General features: G+C 42.6%; 1 protein-coding gene across 2 annotated transcripts in view; it reads left to right on the top strand.

Moving 5' to 3' along the window:
- The window catches only part of prkcha (protein kinase C, eta, a), a 255,443-nt gene that overhangs the window by 161,226 nt on the left and 75,237 nt on the right, over positions 1-18,980 (top strand). The window lies entirely within an intron of this gene.

Genomic DNA, 18,980 nt, shown 5'->3' with positions numbered 1-18,980 from the left:
GTCCTGTAGTAGGGTTTTCACAATTAATTGAATTGAATTGACATTATTTCTTACATCCTTCACATACATGAGGAGTAAAAATCTTTACGTTACGTCTCCATCTAAATGTGCAATTTATAATAATTTGTAATAAATAGTATATATAACAGGACAGTCAATATAGCATAGAACTACAATTGTATCAGCATGAATTAATCAGTCTGATGGCCTGGTGGAAGAAGCTGTCCCGGAGCCTGTTGGTCCTGGCTTTTATGCTGCGGTACCACTTCCTGGATGGTAGCAACTGGAACAGTTTGTGGTTGGGGTGACTCATGTCCCGATGATTCTTCGGGCCCTTTTTATGCATCTGTCTCTGTAAATGTCATAAACAGTGGGAAGTTGACGTCTACAGATGCGCTGGGCTATCCACACCACTCTCTACAGAGTCCTGTGATTAAAGGAGGTACTGTTCCCATACCAGGCAGTGATGCAGCCAGTCAGTATGCTCTCAACTGTGCCCCTGTAGAAAGTCCTTAGGATTTGGGGACTCGTGCCAAACTTCCTCAACCGTCTGAGATGAAGGAAGCACTGTTGTGCTTTTTTCACCACACAGCCGGTATGTACAGACCAGGTGAGATCTTTGCTGATGTGCACGCTGAGGAACTTAAAGCTGTTCACCCCCTCAACCTCAGGTCCATTGATGTCAGCAGGGGTTAGCCTGTCTCCATTCCTCCTGTAATCCACAACCAGCTGCTTCGTTTTTGCGACATTGAGGGAGAGGTTGTTTTCTTGACACCACTGTGTCAGGGTGATGACTTCTTCTCTGTAGGCTGCCTGGTTATTTTTTGAGATAAGTATTGTCAGCAAATTTAATTAACAGATCGGAGCTGTGGGTGGCAACACAATCATGGGTATACAGAGAGTAAAGGAGGGGGCCAGCAAAGCTCCCTTCAGATCTGATCATTTGGACTGTCACACAGAGAAAGGTATTCAGAGGCCATCACTCTGAGGAGACACAAAACCTTCACACCTTTACTTGACTGATAAGGACAGTTAAGGCCAATTGACTAAAGTCCAGAGGAAGAAAAGACATTTCTATTGTGTAAGCAGAACAAGTGCTACACATGCCCTTACACTTCCTCCCTTGCCACCATTCAGGGCCCCAGACAGTCCTTCCAGGTGAGCCGACACTTCACCTGTGCGTCGGCTGGGGTGATAAACTGTGGCCGGTGCTTCCAATGAGGCCTTCTATATATTGGCAAGACCCGATGCAGACTGGGAGATCGTTTTGCTGAACACCTACGTTCTGTCCGCCAGAGAAAGCAGGATCTCCCAGTGGCCACACACTTTAATTCCACGTCCCATTCCCATTCTGACATGTCTATCCATGGCCTCCTCTACTGTAAAGATGAAGCCACACTCAGGTTGGAGGAACAACACCTTATATTCCGTCTGGGTAGCCTCCAACCTGATGGCATGAACATTGACTTCTCTAACTTCCGCTAATGCCCCCCCTCCCCCTCGTACCCCATCCGTTATTTATTTTTATACACACATTCTTTCTCTCACTCTCCTTTTTCTCCCTCTGTCCCTCTGACTATACCCCTTGCCCATCCTCTGGGTTCCCCCTCCCCCCTTGTCTTTCTCCCTGGGCCTCCTGTCCCATGATCTTCTCATATCCCCTTTCTCAAATCACCTGTCCAGCTCTTGGCTCCATCCCTCCCCCCCCCCCCGTCTTCCCCTATCATTTTGGATCTCCCCCTCCCTCTCCAACTTTCAAATCTCTTACTAACTTTTCCTTCAGTTAGTCCTGACGAAGGGTCTTGGCCTGAAACATCGACTGTACCTCTTCCTAGAGATGCTGCCTGGCCTGCTGCATTCACCAGCAACTTTGATGTGTGTTGCTTGAATTTCCAGCATCAGCAGAATTCCTGTTGTTTGTGTTTCTATTGTGTTTTATCATTTAGATAGGAACTTGCGAAAGTCAATTAAGGGAGGCTGTTAGTAGGCACAAAAAAGGTCTTCTGGCAAGGGAAAGGCTTTAACAGTGAGATAGAGAGAGTTCAGGGTCAACATTTTACTGTTGGAGTGAAGGGCAAGGCTGACAGGTTTAGGGAAATCTGGCTGATGTGGGATATTGAGACTCTGGAGAGGAAAATGAAGGATTATGTCTGGTGGGATCAAGTTGAATCCCTTGAGGAGTGTAATGGATGTAAAAGTATACATAGGAAGGAATTCAGGAGGACTTGGATATCCATCCCAGATAATGTAAAGGAGAACTTGAGAAGTACATATATTAGGAGTAAAAGGGCAAGTTTTAACTTTTTAAATAGGTCCCCTTAAAAATGGGACCTGTTTAAGTGTGGTTGTCTATATGTGGTAGAAGTGGGTACAATGAAATGTTCCAAAGATATGTGGACAGGTTCACGGGGAGGAAAGGTTTAGAGGGATATGGGCCAAATGCAAGCAAATGGAACCTTGAAAGTACCATGGACATTGAGCCAAAAAGCCTGTTTCCTTGCTGTATAACCCACGATTCTATCTCTCACCCACCCGACATTCATCAGCGAGTAGTTCGAAACCCTCCCTGCTCACATTCACTAGTCTTTATTAACTTAATTGAAAGATCAATCATAGAATCATAGAAAACCTACAGCATAATACAGGCACTTCGGCCCACAAAGTTGTGCTGAACATGTCCCTACCTTAGAAATTACTAGGCTTACCCATAGCCCTCTATTTTTCTAAGCTCCATGTATCTATCCAAAAGTCTCTTAAAAGACCCTATCATATCCACCTTCACCACCATTGCTGGCAGCCCATTCCACGCACCCTCCACTCTCTGCACAAAAAACTTACCCCTGACATCTCCTCTGTATCTACTCCCCAGCACCTTAAACCCGTGTCCTCTTGTGGCAAACGTTTCAGCCCTGGGAAAAAGCCTCTGACTATCCACACGATCAATGCCTCTTATCATCTTATACACCTCTATCAGATCACCTCTCATCCTCCGTCGCTCCGAGGGGAAAAGGCCGAGTTCACTCTACCTGTTTTCGTAAGGCATGCTCCCCAATCCAGGCAACATCCTTGTAAATCTCCTCTGCACCCTTTCTATGGTTTCCACATCCTTCCTGTAGTGAGGCGACCAGAACTGAGCATAGTACTCCAAGTGGGGTCTGACCAGGGTCCTACATTGCTGCAACATTACCTCTCGGCTGTTAAACTCAATCCCACGATTGATGAAGGCCAATGCACCATATGCCTTCTTAACCACAGAGTCAACCTGCGCAGCAGCTTTGAGCATCCTATGGACTCGGACCCCAAAATCCCTCTGATCCTCTGCACTGCCAAGAGTCTTACCATTAATACTATATTCTGCCATCATATTTGACCTACCAAAATGAACCACTTCACACTTATCTGGGTTGAACTCCATCTGCCACTTCTCAGCCCAATTTTGCATCCTATCAATGTCCCGCTGTAACCTCTGATAGCCCTCCACACTATCCACAACACCCCCAACCTTTGTGTCATCAGCAAATTTACTAACCCATCCCTTCACTTCCTCATCCAGGTCATTTATAAAAATCACAAAGCGTAGGGGTCCCAGATCATATCCCTGAGGCACACCACTGGTCACCAGCCTCCATGCAGAATATGACCCGTCTACAACCATTCTTTGGCTTTTGTGGCAAGCCAGTTCTGGATCCACAAAGCAATGTCACCAAAAATCCCATGTCTCCTTACTTTCTCAATAAGCCTTGCATGGGGTACCTTATCAAATGTCTTGCTGAAATCCATATACACTACATATACTGTTCTTCCTTCATCAATATGTTTAGTCACATCCTCAAAAAATTCAATCAGGCTCGTAAGGCATGACCTGCCCTTGACAAAGCCATGCTGACTATTCCTAATCATACTATACTTCTCCAAATGTTCATAAATCCTGCCTTTCAGGATCTTCTCCATCAACTTACTAACCACTGAAGCAAGACTCACTGGTCTATAATTTCCTGGGCTATCTCTACTCCCTTTGTTGAATAAAGGAACAACATCTGCAATTCTCCAATCCTCCGGAACCTCTCCCGTACCCACTGATGATGCAAAGATCATCAACAGAGGCTCAGCAATCTCCTCCCTCACCTTCCACAGTAGCCTGGGGTACATCTCATCCGGTCCCGGCGACTTATCCAACCTGATGCTTTCCAAAAGCTCCAGCACATCCTCTTCCTTAATATCTACATGCTCAAGCTTTTCAGTCTGCTGAAAGTCATCACTACAATCACCAAGATCCTTTTCCATAGTGAATACTGAAGTAAAGTATTCATTAAGTACCTCTGTTATTTCCTCTGGTTCCATACACACTTTCCCACTGTCACACATGATGGGTCCTATTCTTTCACGTCTTATCCTCTTGCTCTTCACGTACTTGCAGAGTGCCTTGGGGTTTTCTTAATCCTGCCCACCAAGGCCTTCTCATGGCCCCTTCTGGCTCTCCTAATTTCCTGCTTAAGCTCCTTCCTGTTGGCCTTATAATCTTCTACATCTGTAACATTACCTAGCTCTCAGAACCTTTTGTAAGCTTTTCTTTTCTTCTTGACAAGATGTATTACAGCCTTTGTACACCACGGTTCCTGTACCCTACCATAACTTCCCTGTCTCATTGGAACGTACCTATGCAGAACTCCACAGAAATATCCCCTGAACATTTGCCACATTTCTTCCGTACTTTTCCCTGAGAACATCTGCTTCCAATTTAATCTTCGAATCTCCTGCCTGATAGCCTCATAATTCCCATTACTCCAATTAAAAGCATTTCTGACTTGTCTGTTCCTATCTCTCTCCAATGCTATTATAAAGAAGATAGAATTATGATCACTATCTCCAAAACGCTCTCCCACTGAGAGACCTGACACCTGACCAGGTTCATTTCCCAATACCAAATCAAGTACAGTCTCTCCTCTTGTAGGCTTATCTACATATTGTGTCAAGAAACCTTCCTGAACACACCCAACAAACTCCACCCCATCTAAACCCCTTGCTCTAGGAAGATGCCAATCAATATTTGGGAAATTAAATTCTACCATCATGACAACTCTGTTATTATTACACCTTTCCAGGATCTGTTTCCCCATCTGCTCCTCGATACCCCTGTTACTATTGGGCGGCCTATAAAAAACACCCAGTAAAGTTATTGACCCCTTCCTGTTCCTAACCTCCACCCACAGAGACTCCGTAGACGATCCCTCCATGACGTCCACCTTTTCTGCAGCCATGACACTGTCTCTGATCAACAGTGCCACGCCCCCTTTTCATGCATTGGGTTTACACTAAATGATCCAAGGAGCCAATCACGGTCAACATAGAAACATAAAAACATAGAAAACCTACAACACAATACAGGCCCTTCGGCCCACAAAGCTGTGTTGAACATGTCCTTACCTTAGAACTATCTAAGCTTTACCCATAGCTCTCTATTTTTCTAAGCTCCGTGTAGTCATCCAGGAATCTCTTAAAGGACCCTATTGTTTCCACTTCCACCACCGCTGCCGGCAGCCCATTCCACGCACTCACTACTCTCTGCATGAAAAACTTACCCCTGACATCTCTTCTGTACCTGCTTCCAAGCACCTTAAAACTATGCCCTCTTGCGCTAGCCATTTCAGCCCTGGGGAAAAGCCTCTGACTATCCACACAATCAATGCCTGTCATTACCTTGTACACCTCTATCAGGTCGCCTCTCATCCTTCGTCGCTCCAAGGAGAAAAGACCAAGTTCACTCAACCTATTCCCCTAAGGCATGTTCCCCAATCCAGGCAACATCCTTGTAAATCTCCTCTGCACCCTTTCTATGGTTTCCACATCTTTCCTATAGTGAGGCGACCAGAACTGAGCACAGTACTCCAAGTGGGGTCTGACCAGGGTCTTATATAGCTGCAACATTACCTCTCAGCTCTTAAACTCATTCCCATGATTGATGAAGGCCAATGCACCGTATGCCTTCTTAACCACAGGGTCAACCTGCATAGCAGCTTTGAGTGTCCTATGGTCTCAGACCCCAAGATCCCTCTGATCCTCCACTCTGCCAAGAGTCTTACCATTAATGCTATATTCTGCCATCATAATTGACCTACCAAAATGAACCACCTCAAACTTATCTGGGTTGAACTCCATCTGCCACTTCTCAGCCCAGTTTTGCATCCGATTAATGTCCCATTATAATCTCTGACAGCCCTCCACACTATCCACAACATCCCCCAACCTTTGTGTCATCAGCAAATTTACTAATCCATCCCTCCACTTCCTCATCCAGGTCATTTATGAAAATCACAAAGAGTAGGGGTCCCAGATCAGATCCCTGAGGCACACCACTGGGCACCGGCCTCCATGCAGAATATGACCCGTCCACAACCACACTTTGCCTTCCATGTGCAAGCCAGTTCTGGATCCACAAAGCAATGTCCCCTTGGATCCCATGTCTCCTTACTTTCTCAATAAGTCTTGCATGGGGTACTTTATCAAACACCTTGCTAAAATCCATATACACTACATCTATGGCACTACCTTCATCGATGTGTTTAGTCACATGCTCAGAAATTCAATCAGGCTTGTAAGGCATGACCTGCCTTTGACAAAGCCATACTGACTATTCCTAATCATATTATGCCTCTCCAAATGTTCATAAATCCTGCCATCTTCTCCATTAGCTTAGCAACCACTGAAGTAAGACTCACTGGCCTATAATTTTCTGGGCTACCCTACTCCCTTTCTTGAATAAGGGAACAACATCCGCAACCCTCCAATGTTCCGGAATCTCTCCCGTTAACATGGGAGAAGGAGGAACAGTAATTAGTAAAATACGTATAGTTAATTTGAAATAAGAAGATATTAATGTGCTTAGTTCTTCACTTTTTTATTATTGTTTGTTTTTCTGCATGGAGCTATGCAGTGATGCTTGAAGTTGTTCATTCATAACTGTAAAGTAAGCCAAACAAACAACAGCGGAATACTCTTATTGAAAGTGACGGCCAAATCCCAGAGTATTCTAAATATGGATGTGAAACAGACTGGAAAGTCCTTTCAACATGTTTGCACAGGCAGATGTAAAGAGAGGCAAAATCTGTCTATACTTGCACATGAAAATGTGATTTTCTGTCTGATTTCTTGATCAATGCTAGAATGTGAACCCTGCACCTAGCACAAAATATTGTGTGTGTGTGTGTGTGTGTGTGTGTGTGTGTGTGTGTGTGTGTGTGTGTGTGTGTGTGTATCTGTGTTTATACATGTGCATTACAGCCATAAATAAAACCTCAGGGACTCTGAATGCGCGGCAGCATTCTATTTTTAATTCTTGCTTTGCTCCCAAGGCGATTTTCTGAATGCCAGTCAAGAGAAACTGCTGAAATCGGTCAAACATATTAAAGGTAGCTCACAGATTTTAATAAGGCTATTTAATTTAGAAATGACCTGCTTGAAAAGACAATAGTGGATTGTCTTTCTCAGCATACACTGAGAGTTGGAGAGAGAGGACGAGGTATGATCCGAGATGGAGAGGCCTTGGTTTTAAAGTTACTGCAAGCAGATGCGAAGATTACAATGCAGTGTTAAAATAATTATTTTTGGCAGTTAATACATGTTCCAGTTCCGAATGATCTTTGAGTCCTCAAAGCATTGAGTCTTCCTTTGAGTATTGCGTAAAGAAGCCGTTTTTCAGTGTTTTTGATGCAGTTTTCTGTTCTGTGATTGAACACGTTGGACATGTATGGACCCCCTCAGGTTCTGAATGCTGGGCTCCTGGACATCCTGTACACAGGAACGTGGGAGGCTGGTGGGATGGATGAGGATAGATTTGCTGAGTGTTGCGGGGCTGATAGCACCCTCAGCTGGGTGGGAAGAGGACATTCTTGTCCCAACACAACTCCCCACCCCGAGCCACAACATTCAAGGCCTGGTTAAGCCAAAGCTCCCTCACTCACTGCGTCAGTGAGGCTGGCTGATGGCCGCTCTTCCTCTACCTGCTCACTCTCCCATCGCAGTTTCTGTCATCTGCTCTCACATACTGGTTTTATTCATTTCTGACAAGATCAGTTCAGGATTTGAACAGCGTTCAGGATTGGAACTATGTCATAATGCGGGAGTTGCCTGTACAGTTAGTCTATGCCCACTGGCTGAAATGCGAGAAGGATGCCAATGTTGTGTTATTCATTCATTCCGTAAATTCATTATCCTCCCAGCATTCATGGCACCACTGAGTGACAGGGAACAAGACCATGAGTGACTACCCTGAAACTCTTAAAGGGAGAGGACAATGTGTCTGACTGAAATGTCAGCAGTGTGCAGTAAGTGTATCTGATCAGTGAAACACACTCAACACATGCAAAATCCTAGAAACCAAGAATAAGAATCTTAACAAGGACCAAGGTTTCGCTGTAAGTAAGAACTGGAATTCGATTGTAAAAATGGTGGGACAGCGGAATCCTGATTGGTTGAGGACTAATCAATCAGGAGGGATGGACATTGGGGGTATTTATATACAGTGTGTATATATATCACTGAACTAGCCATGCCTCGGACCCACTACTTTCGCTGGCAGCTCATTCCCCACCCACACTCTGAGTGAAGAAGTTCCCCTTCAAGTTCCCTTTAAATATTTCACTTTCATATTTCATATTTCAGTCACTGAAAGCAAACATGCAGGTACAGCAGGCAGTGAAGAAAGCTAATGGTATGCTAGCCTTCATAACAAGGGGAATTGCGTATAGGAGCAAAGAGGTCCTTCTGCAGCTGTACAGGGCCCTGGTGAGACTACACCTGGAGTATTGTGTGCAGTTTTGGTCTCCAAACTTGAGGAATTCTTGCTATTGAGGGAGTGCAGCGGAGGTTCACAAGGTTAATTCCCGGGATGGCGGGACTGTCATATGTTGAAAGATTGGAGCGACTGGGCTTGTATACACTGGAATTTAGAAGGATGAGAGGGGATCTGATTGAAACATATAAGATTATTAAGGGATTGGACATGCTGGAGGCAGGAAGCATGTTCCCGTTGATGGATGAGTCCACAACCAGAGGCCACAATTTAAGAATAAGGGGTAGGCCATTTAGAACGGAGTTGAGGAAAATCTTTTTCACCCAGAGAGTGGTGGATATGTGGAATGCTCTGCCTCAGAAGGCTGTGGAGGCCAAGTCTCTGGATGCTTTCAAGAAAGAGTTGGATGGAGCTCTTAAAGATAGCGGAATCAAAGGTTATGGGGATAAGGCAGGAACTGGATACTGATTGTGGATGATCAGCCATGATCACAGTGAATGGCGGTGCTGGCTCGAAGGGCCGAATGGCCTACTCCTGCACCTATTGTCTATTGTCTTTCACCCTAAACCTAGGTCCTCATTCTCACCTAACCTAAGAGGTCAAAACCTGCACGTATTTAAATTTTGTATCGCTCTGTAAGATCTCCCCTCACTCTCCTACACTCCGGGGAAGAAAGTCCTTTCTCTTTAACTCAGGTTCTCAAGTCATGACAACATTGTTGTGCACTCCTTCAGGCTTACTCTTCAGCTGTTTCTAATTGCTCTGTAGAATGCTGTCAGTGACCCGATGAGAGTTACTCCCATCTTTAAAACCTTTTCAAACCCACATCTTCTATCAGGTCTTCCACTGGCTTGCAAATGCAGGGCATCCTCTCCCTTCTCCTTTGTCAAAGCTGCTCATGATATTGTTCTACATTATATGCAAAGATAAGATTTTGCGATTATTAGAAAAATAGTAGTAGTTCTCTAAATCATTTTCAATTAAGGGTATCTAAACTGTTTTATATAATGAGTCAGAGAATAGATCTCTATTCCTATCTGTCGCTCACAATTGTGGTGCTAATGCCCTGTTCATTCTCTTCACTTCCTCTTCTTTGTTTCTCTGTTTTGGATGGAAACACTTTTGTCTCTTCCCAAACCAGATATTGTCATTGTTTCGTATTTACTCTCTGTTTGAGTGAATTTGAAAGAAGGGTGTGGCGAAAAAAGGGACGTAACTGCTACAAGACCAGACTTGGAGAGAAGGTTGTAGGAAAATAAAACAAACTGCAATAACCAACAAACAACAAGGGTTAACCTTAAAATTTAGTAGCTTGTTATTTTGAGGGTGCCTGGTAAGAAGCATTCAGACTTAAAGAAATGAATCCCCATGATGCAATTACCTAATGGTACTGATATATCCTAGGGAATAATATGAAGTGTATATACTCAGATGAAATATATTAAAATCAAGAGAGATGCAAAATGAAAAATCACAAATCCTATAATTATATGGAAGCATTACCAGCACAAAGAATTTTCAGAGGAAGTTGGTCAAGAGCTTTCAGTCGCTCGGCATTCAAGATGAGGTAGTAAATTGGATTAGACATTGGCTTTGTGGGAGAAGCCAAAGACTAGTAGTAGATGGTTGCCTCTATGACTGAAGGCCTGTGACTAATGGTGTACCACAGGGATTGGTGCTGGGTCCATTGGTTGTTGTTTATCATCAATATCAGTAATCTGGATGATAATACGGTTAACTGGATCAGCAAATTTGTGAATGATATCAAGATTGGGGTTGCAGTGGACAGCAAGGAAGGCTATAATGGCTTGCAGAGGGATCTGGAATAAATGGGCTGAAAAATGGCAGATGGACTTTAATGCAGACAAGTGCGAGGTTTTGCACTTCGGTAGGACCAACTAGGGTACACAATGAATGGTAGGGCATACAGGGCCATAATTTGTCGAAAGTTGGCGTCATAGGTAGGTAGGGCCGTAAAAAAAGCTTTTGGCAGATTGACCTTCATAAATCAATGTATTGAGTACAGGAGATGGGATGTTATGTTCAAATTCTATAAGACATTGGTGATGCATAATTTGGAGTATTTTGTGCAGTTTTGGTCACCTACCTACAGGAAAGACGTAACAAGGCTGAAAGAGTACAGAGAAAATTTACAAGGATGTTGCCAAGTCTGGAGGACCTGAGTTATAAGGAAAGATTGAATAGGTTAGGACTTTATTCCTTAGAACATAGAAGCTTGAGAGGAGATTTGATAGAGGTATACAAAATACAGAGATATAATTAAGGGTAAATGTAATCAGGCTTTTTCCACTGAGATTGGGTGGGACTACAGCAGGGGGTCATAAATAAGGGTGAAAGGTGAAAAGAGTAAGGGGAAAATGAGGGGAAACTTCTTTGGTCAAACAGTTGTGAGAGTGTAGAATGAACTGCCACAACAAGTGGTGCATGTGAGCTTATTTTTAACGTTTTAAGAGAAGTTTGGACAGGTACTTGGATTGTAGGAGTATGGAGGGCTATTGTCCCGGTGCAGGATGATGGGAGTAGACAGCTTAAGTGGTTACAGCATGGACTAGATGGACCGAAGGGCCTGTTTCTGTGCTGTACTCGATAACTCTATGACTGTACGACAGCTTGGAATCTGATGTGAAATATGTGGTATATATTTTTATTGTTGATACATTGATCTTTGAATTTTAAAAAGTCATTTACAAATTGAAGAGCAGGTGACTTTATTTCAGAAAGATTTTAAACAATGTCAGTTAAGGATAATTTATGCAACCAGTGCCTAATGAACCATAAAACATCTATTGTAAACAGGATCACCAACAAGCCTGTGCAACCAGTGTTGCTGCCAGTACTTTCTCATCAAAGCAGATGTGAAGAAGCTCATCTCAGTTGATGTATAATAATGTGTGAAAATGTGAATTTTTCTGTTTAAACTGAGCACCTTTAAAAGTTCTTTCTGCTAAACTGGAATGAGGGAAAAAGTAATTCCTCTTATTCAAAGCATGCAATGGTCAGAGTGTAATGATCCAGAGTTTAATTAAGATTTTACTATAATCTTTCATGAGGACAAAACCTTATAATGTTATCAGTAATTCAGGTTTGTAATAATCATGTCCTTTTAAAAAATAAAGATTATTTTCTACCAAATAGAGTTAAGTATTTTCAGTGTTATAGATTTCCTTCTGTTTGAAATATAACACATCCTTCCACTGACTTCAGTTCTATGGGTCAACTAGGACAAAGCAATTTTGCCCCCTTAATTCAAATATGTTTTGAAATGCCATCAGACTGCTGATCATTTTCTGTGAGGCACCTACACTCTAATTGCAACCTCTAGGTCATTCCTTTGCCTGCTGTCTCTTAATCACAGGTGAATGGTAATAATTTTTGGTGTACCTTTACAGAAAATTAAAAAGTGAAATTTTATACTTTGGAATGTAGATGGTTGAGGGGGGACGATAGAGGTGTTTAAAATTATGAGGGGGATAGATAGAGTTGACGTGGATAGGCTTTTTCCATTGATGGTGGGGGAGATACAAACAAGAGGACATGAGTTGAGAGTTAAAGGGCAAAGGTTTAGGGGTAACATGAGGGGGAACTTCTTTAATCAAAGAGTGGTAGCTGTGTGGAACGAGCTTCCAGCAGAAGTGGGTGAGGCAGGTTCGATGTTGTCGTTTAAAGTTAAATTGAACAACTATATGGACAGGAAAGGAATGGAGGGTTATGGGCTGAGTGCAGGTCGGTGGGACCAGGTGAGAGTAAGAGTTCGGCACGGACTAGAAGGGCCGACATGGCCTGTTTCCGTGCTGTAATTGTTAAATGGTTATATGGAAATTGCAATTACAGATTAACCTTCAGCCATTTGTTTTCTAGTCCCAAGTTGTTCAGAGTAATTTAGGCAGAAATATATTCTTGAAAATAGATTTTAAAGTGACAATGATTGTCTTAGGGGATTCAGTCTCAATGTAACACACATAGAACTCAGCAGGCCAGGTAGCATCTATGGAAAAAAAAACAGTTGACATTTCATGCTGACGCCCTTCTTCAGGACTGAGAAGGAAGGGGGAAGATGCCAGGATAAAAAAGGTGGGGGACGGGAAAGAGGCTGGAATGTGATAGGTGAAGCCAGATGGGTGGCAAAGTTCAAGGGCTGGAGAAGAAAGAATCTGAGATGAGGGGAGAGTGGCAGTCTCAATGTAATTTTTAAAGAATTTGCAGCCAATTGTAAACTGATATCCATAACAAAATGTGTTTTATAGAACAACGTTCATGTTTTTATATCATTGTATTTAGAAAAATATCATCCAGCTAAAATATAAGGTTTTATTAGCCCTGAATATGGGAAATTGGATGTAGTTTTTCTTACCTGTCCAGTCAAAAGTGAGTAACTAAGAGGTGAGTATCACAGTGGTATGTGTGTACTGTTCCACATGAGAAATATGTCTCTCAACCTGTGGGAAATATTTCCCTGTCACTGTCCAGGGTAAAACACAAGTCAGACAAATCACTAAAGTAATTAAGGTGTCTAATGTAGATTGAAGTCCCTTTGCAAAATGGTAGTGCAATGCTGACAGCAGTTGTTTTATTTTGGAGTTTAATGGCCAGTCTTTAACCCATGTAACAAGAGTGACAATTCTTCAATAAGCTCTTTGCAGACTCTTAAATTTGTGAAGGAAGCTTTGGAAATACAGGTACCATAAAACTCTATGTGTACAATTAGCGCTACTGAGAAACTCTACTGCACTCCATTAGCTCAACTGGACGGGCAAGTTCTTATCATTGAAAAATAAACCGCTGGAGAAACACAGTGGCCATGCAGCTTCTATGGAGAGAAAGGGATTTTCTCAACCCAAACTGTCCACAGTTCCTTTAGTCCTTCAGATGCTGCTAGATGGGGTACCACAGTAGCATTGTGGTTCGCGTGACACTATTACAATTTGGGGTGTTCCAAAGTTCAGAGTTCAATTCTGGCAACATCTGTATATTCCCCTTGTGGGATTCCTCTGGCTGCTGTGGTTTCCTCCCACAGTCCAAAGACGGTTAGTAGGTTAATTGGTCATTGTAAATTGTCCCGTGATTAGGGTAGTGTTGAATTGGTGGGTTGCTGGGTGGTGCAGCTTGTTGGGCTTAAGGGGCCTATTCTGCTCTGAATCTCTAAACATAAATAAATAAATCCAGCAGATTGTTTGTTGCCCCATATTCCAGCATTTGCAATCTCTTCTGACTTTCCAAATGATCATCGGCTCCACGGCAGACTTCAGTGGCAACTGACAAGCAGCTGCATGTTAATAGCATTGAGAAAATGCTGCCCTGTACTCCTTGTGGAGGCCAAGTTCAAAACAGTTGGCAGCCTATGGGGGAGCTGTGTGGGGCCTGGGGCCTGGAGCCTGGGGCTTTGGATTGTGATGACAAAGCCCAAACCTGTAGTTTGGACGCTGAGTGGGGAGAGGGTTTGGTTATAGAGGAAGCACAGGGAGTGGTGTCAGTAGTTGCAGCCTGGAATATTGAAGGGTATCATATGGGTATCAGGACCTATCACCAGGGCATTGTGAGGTTGGTGTGGGGGCAGAACATCTATTGGAAGGATCATGACAGTGTCTGTCCTTCAGTCAGGGGCAAACTGAAGACTGGGGAGTTAGGGTTAACACAGACCAAGGGTATTCCCTCGACAATGTGGTTCTGGTTACCATGCTGTGCTCCCGAGGGAGCATTGGGAGGAATGTTCTTCTTCCATGTAGCCCTGCATTTCCAGGGCACAGTCTGATTCACAGCCAGAACCGCCTTGTGAGGTTTCCAGAATCATCCAACATTTTCCAGAAATGGAGAAGTAGATCCAGTTTCAGCCGATAACACTACTAAGAACCAATTTGCAATTGAAATTCAAAGATTTGTTTTTCTTTACCAAAATTATCAAGCTGGCTTGAGGAAGAGGAAATATGAGTGAGCCATGGTTATTAGGTGAAAGTGAGGTTGAGGTAGCCAGAAATTTAGTCAATAAGATCTGATGAAACATGTCTCATGTTGCTTGAATGCACGTAATGCATCTTTGCATGCACTCCAATTTGGCTGTTTTACCTGCCTCGTTAATATATTAGTGCAGATGGATAGAGCATTGTCATGGATTACGTTAACAAGAGGCCAAGTGCAGTGAAGCAGACTAAAACTGATTCGATACCATTGTCTGTTTCAATTAAAGTCAAAGCTACGAGTCACGTTGAAGCACCTTGGTTTGCCTTTCAAACTAAAGTTCACTTTTAATCATATCATATGATTTCCATTTCATTTTAAATCCAATTAGTGCTCATATCGTAATCGCTAAATGATGCGGACTAAATAAACAATTTTTTGTGTTAATGACTCAGCTTGTCTCATTATCCTGAATGATGAATAGCCCTCCGCTGACATTTCTATCATTCCCATTGCAGGGTTATGGGAAACTGGATCTTTACAAAAGGGGAAGGACACATAACTAAGGGTGTAAACAGATTAGACAGGCTCTTTTCTTTCCTGTTGGCTGCTTACACTATTGGAACTGACTGCACCTCTCAATATAATTTTTCAGTCCACATCTCATTCTCTATCAGATAGTCCTTCTGTGTAAATAAGGAAGAACTATGCTCTTTTGTTTAACTCTCCAGACAGTCAAGCTGTTTGCCAGCAGTGAGGCCCTGACGTTATTTGACGACTACTGAGATCAAGTTCCCCTGGCCGCCTGCCAGGAACAGTGCCTGAGTGTGTACTTTGCATTATTTAGTGCTCAGTGGAGAGAGGCTGGTCGGGTCATAGTCTGCAGAGAATTTGAAATCATCTGTGTTAAACACGACCTTGGCATAACAGCAATAATCCTCTGTCATGGCTCTTTCTGTTACCGCATTTGCAACAATGCTTGACTTTCATTTCTGAACAACTGGCCTTGTGTCTCAGTGCCATGCTGATGCATTGATTGCATTGCTTAGACTGCTGGTAAAAGTTGTTCTGAGAGGAACAATTAAAGGGTTTTGGACAACACTGTTTGAGAGCCTGAAGCAGTTATGTGCTGAGCCTGGCAGTGGCTGCCATTCTGTATCAGTGACAAAATCCTGTCAGTCACTTGAACTCTTTATCTGGAAGTAACTATTATTATCGGTTCTGGGTCCCCACAGTTTACTTTTCTGTAATGTTTTTACGCTAACTAGCTGTCCTGTGGTACTGCAGCTTCCCCCAAAAAAAATACTTTTCTCATTCTGACCAAGAATTCTGCAAGCCTGTAATTGAATGTAAAGGTTCCTAGTTTAGATATTCATTGCTGGGCAGTTTCCCAAAACTACAGACACGAGGATTCTGCAGACGCTGGAAATCTTGAGCAACACACACAAAATGCTGGAGGAATTCAGTAAGTCAAACAGCATCAATGGAGGGAATTAAACATTTTGGGCTGAGACCTTCAAGATATTTCCCTCCTAACTTGCTGAGTTCCTCCAGCATTTTCTTTGTACTCCCAGAACTACTGGTCCAGTATTGTTATGGGATTACCTCAGAACAAGGACGTCAATGGTTCAAAAAAAAGGTTCATCGCCATCAGCGCAGGAATTGAAGGATTAGCCATGTATGTGTGCCAGTGCTCACTGGGCCCACAAATAACATGCAGAGTGTTTAACTAAACAGCATTCACACGATCTTTTGACAAGCCATAATTATTCCAGCCAGTGTTAATCTGTGCATGGGTTTTTGAAATTTTGAATAAAATCTTATTTTATGATATTAATGTTATCAAAACCCAGTAGAGTATGAAATATAGGTGGCTTCTTCATCAAAATGCAACCTGAGTGGCTAAGGAAGATCTAAAGAGATTTTCAGGTAGCAGGTAGGAAGTGTTTAACTTTTTTACAAGCTCCCATCCAAGTCACTTAAGTATCACTGCTGCTTTATCATCATTGTGTAAATCCTGGAAATCCCTACTCAAAAACACCTCCATCAGACAGACTACAGCAGTTCAAGAAACCAGCCCTCCCAAGAACAATGAACAAAAAGTGGTAGCCTTGCCAAGAATGACTTGATTCCAAAATGAATAAATACAAAAAAAAAGGAATTCCTAACAATGAAGCATAGGGGACAGAATTATTTGAAAGCTCATGACCATGATACATAGCAGACAGGGGAAAATGTTTCCTTGTTCTCTATGGAGACTTGCCGCCAGAAGAGTCAGTTACAGTTAGAGTCCTTAAAAGCATTTGGATAGCTGCATGGATCTGAACAGTTTAGAGGGATATAGGCCAAATACATGCAAATGAGGTTAACGTTGATGGTCAGCATGGATGAGTTGGGCCAAAAAGTCTGTTCCCTTATTGTATAGCTCAGTGAATCTACCTATGATGTAATGAGGAAGATACATTTCAAAATGAGGTATTACTATCAACTGGAGATGTTCCAGCACAAACTGAGCAGGGCAATCACCAAGATTGGATTTGGCAATGTTAGCATTGAACATTTTCTTGTCAACATGGGACTTGTTGATGGTATTTTATGTACAATTTGGGAAGCTGCTCTTTCCTTGGATGGGTTGCATTCCTGGGGTACTTAATCTGTTTAACTAATTCCACCTGTAAGACAGAGTCATGAAAGACCTACATCATGTTAACAGGTCCTTTGGCCCATCAAGTTCATGATAGTTCTACACACCCATTATGTTCATTCTACATTAATCCTGTTTTTTATTCCCCCCTCCGCATCATCAGCTCCCCTCAGATTCTACAGCTCACCTACACACTAGGGGCAATTTACAGGGGAAACTAACAGATAACCAGCAGGTCTTTGGGATACGGTAGGAAACTAAGGTGGTCACAGGGGTGATGTACAATCTCCACAGGGAGAGTATGCAAGGTCATGACTGATCCTGGATTATTGATGCTCTGAGGCTGTGGAGCTACCTGCTGGGCCACCATACTGTGCTCTGGTGGATGAGTGTACAAAATAAGCACAGTTTCTTAACTCTTCCACCCAGTAAATACTGGGTATGGTTTTTGTGCCCTGCTTGAGTATCTTGATTGGCACATTTACAGTTCTAACCTGTATGAGTTCAAACATGCTAATGCTGGGAATTTTGCTCAGTTAACTTGGTTTTAACCTAAGCAATAAGAAGAGATTCATAGGTCATACAAAAAAAAAGATTTTTTAAAGTGATCTTTTAGAGGCATATTTTCCACTGTCGACATTGCTTCCTGTTCTCAACCACTCCCTGGGGTTGCTGAACCACCTTTAAGCCATCCCTTAAGCCCAGTTGAGAACAACAGCAACTTGAAGTTCAAGTTAATTATGGTCATAGGTATACACACTCTATCTAGAGTACGATATTTTTGCAGCAGCATCACAATAAATTAAAAATATGATAATTATAAGTGATCATAAGTTATACATAATTTAAATGAGAGAATAAAGTAAGCCTTACAACATTAGTGCAGGTTGAGAGAGGGAAAATGAGGAACAGTCTGAGGTAGTATTAGCTTTTCTGGGCAGTTCAGGAACATGATGGCAGTGGGGAAGAAGCTGCCATTGAATCTTGAGATGTGGGTCTTCCACCTCCTGTAGTTCCTGCCTGATGACAGCCTCAGAAAGAGGTCATGGCCTGGATGGTGAGAGTCTTTGATGATGGATGTTGCTTTCCTGAGACATTGCCTCTTACAGAAGTCCAACGGAGGGAGTTACTCAATTCGTACCTTGCTGTAAGTCCACATTTGACCCTTTCCCTCAAGATGCTTTACACTTTCGCAAAATTGTAAAATTTCGGTCAGTGTGCAATATTCTTTTCAGGATTCATTAATGGAGACACATGAACAATTTGAAAACCTGACAGCTTCACTAGTTAAAATAAAAGGAGTCTTATATAGACTCAATCTTCTCTCATTGCTTCCTGAGCAAATAGTTTTATTGGAGGTAAGAGAAATGCTGAGGAATTAAGAATCACAGCTGAGGGCACTTTGATGTTGGAGGAAACTATGTAATTATGGAATTGGTGCAACATATAACAAAGAAAGAAGCCCTTAGGCCTATTATGTTCATACCAGACCAGAAAAGTTACGAACATTACACAATTTCATCCTTTGATTTATTAGTATCTAAATCAACAATTCACCACTTAACAAGTACATCCTGTCCGTCACCCCATGACCATCATTGAAATGAAAGGTTCTGAGGGAGGGTGACAGCATAG

Source organism: Mobula hypostoma, chromosome 1 (assembly GCF_963921235.1).
Source record: "Mobula hypostoma chromosome 1, sMobHyp1.1, whole genome shotgun sequence".
NCBI lineage: Eukaryota > Metazoa > Chordata > Chondrichthyes > Myliobatiformes > Myliobatidae > Mobula > Mobula hypostoma.
Note: the sequence above shows the minus strand (reverse complement) of the source record. Positions and strands in the feature narration are given on the sequence as shown.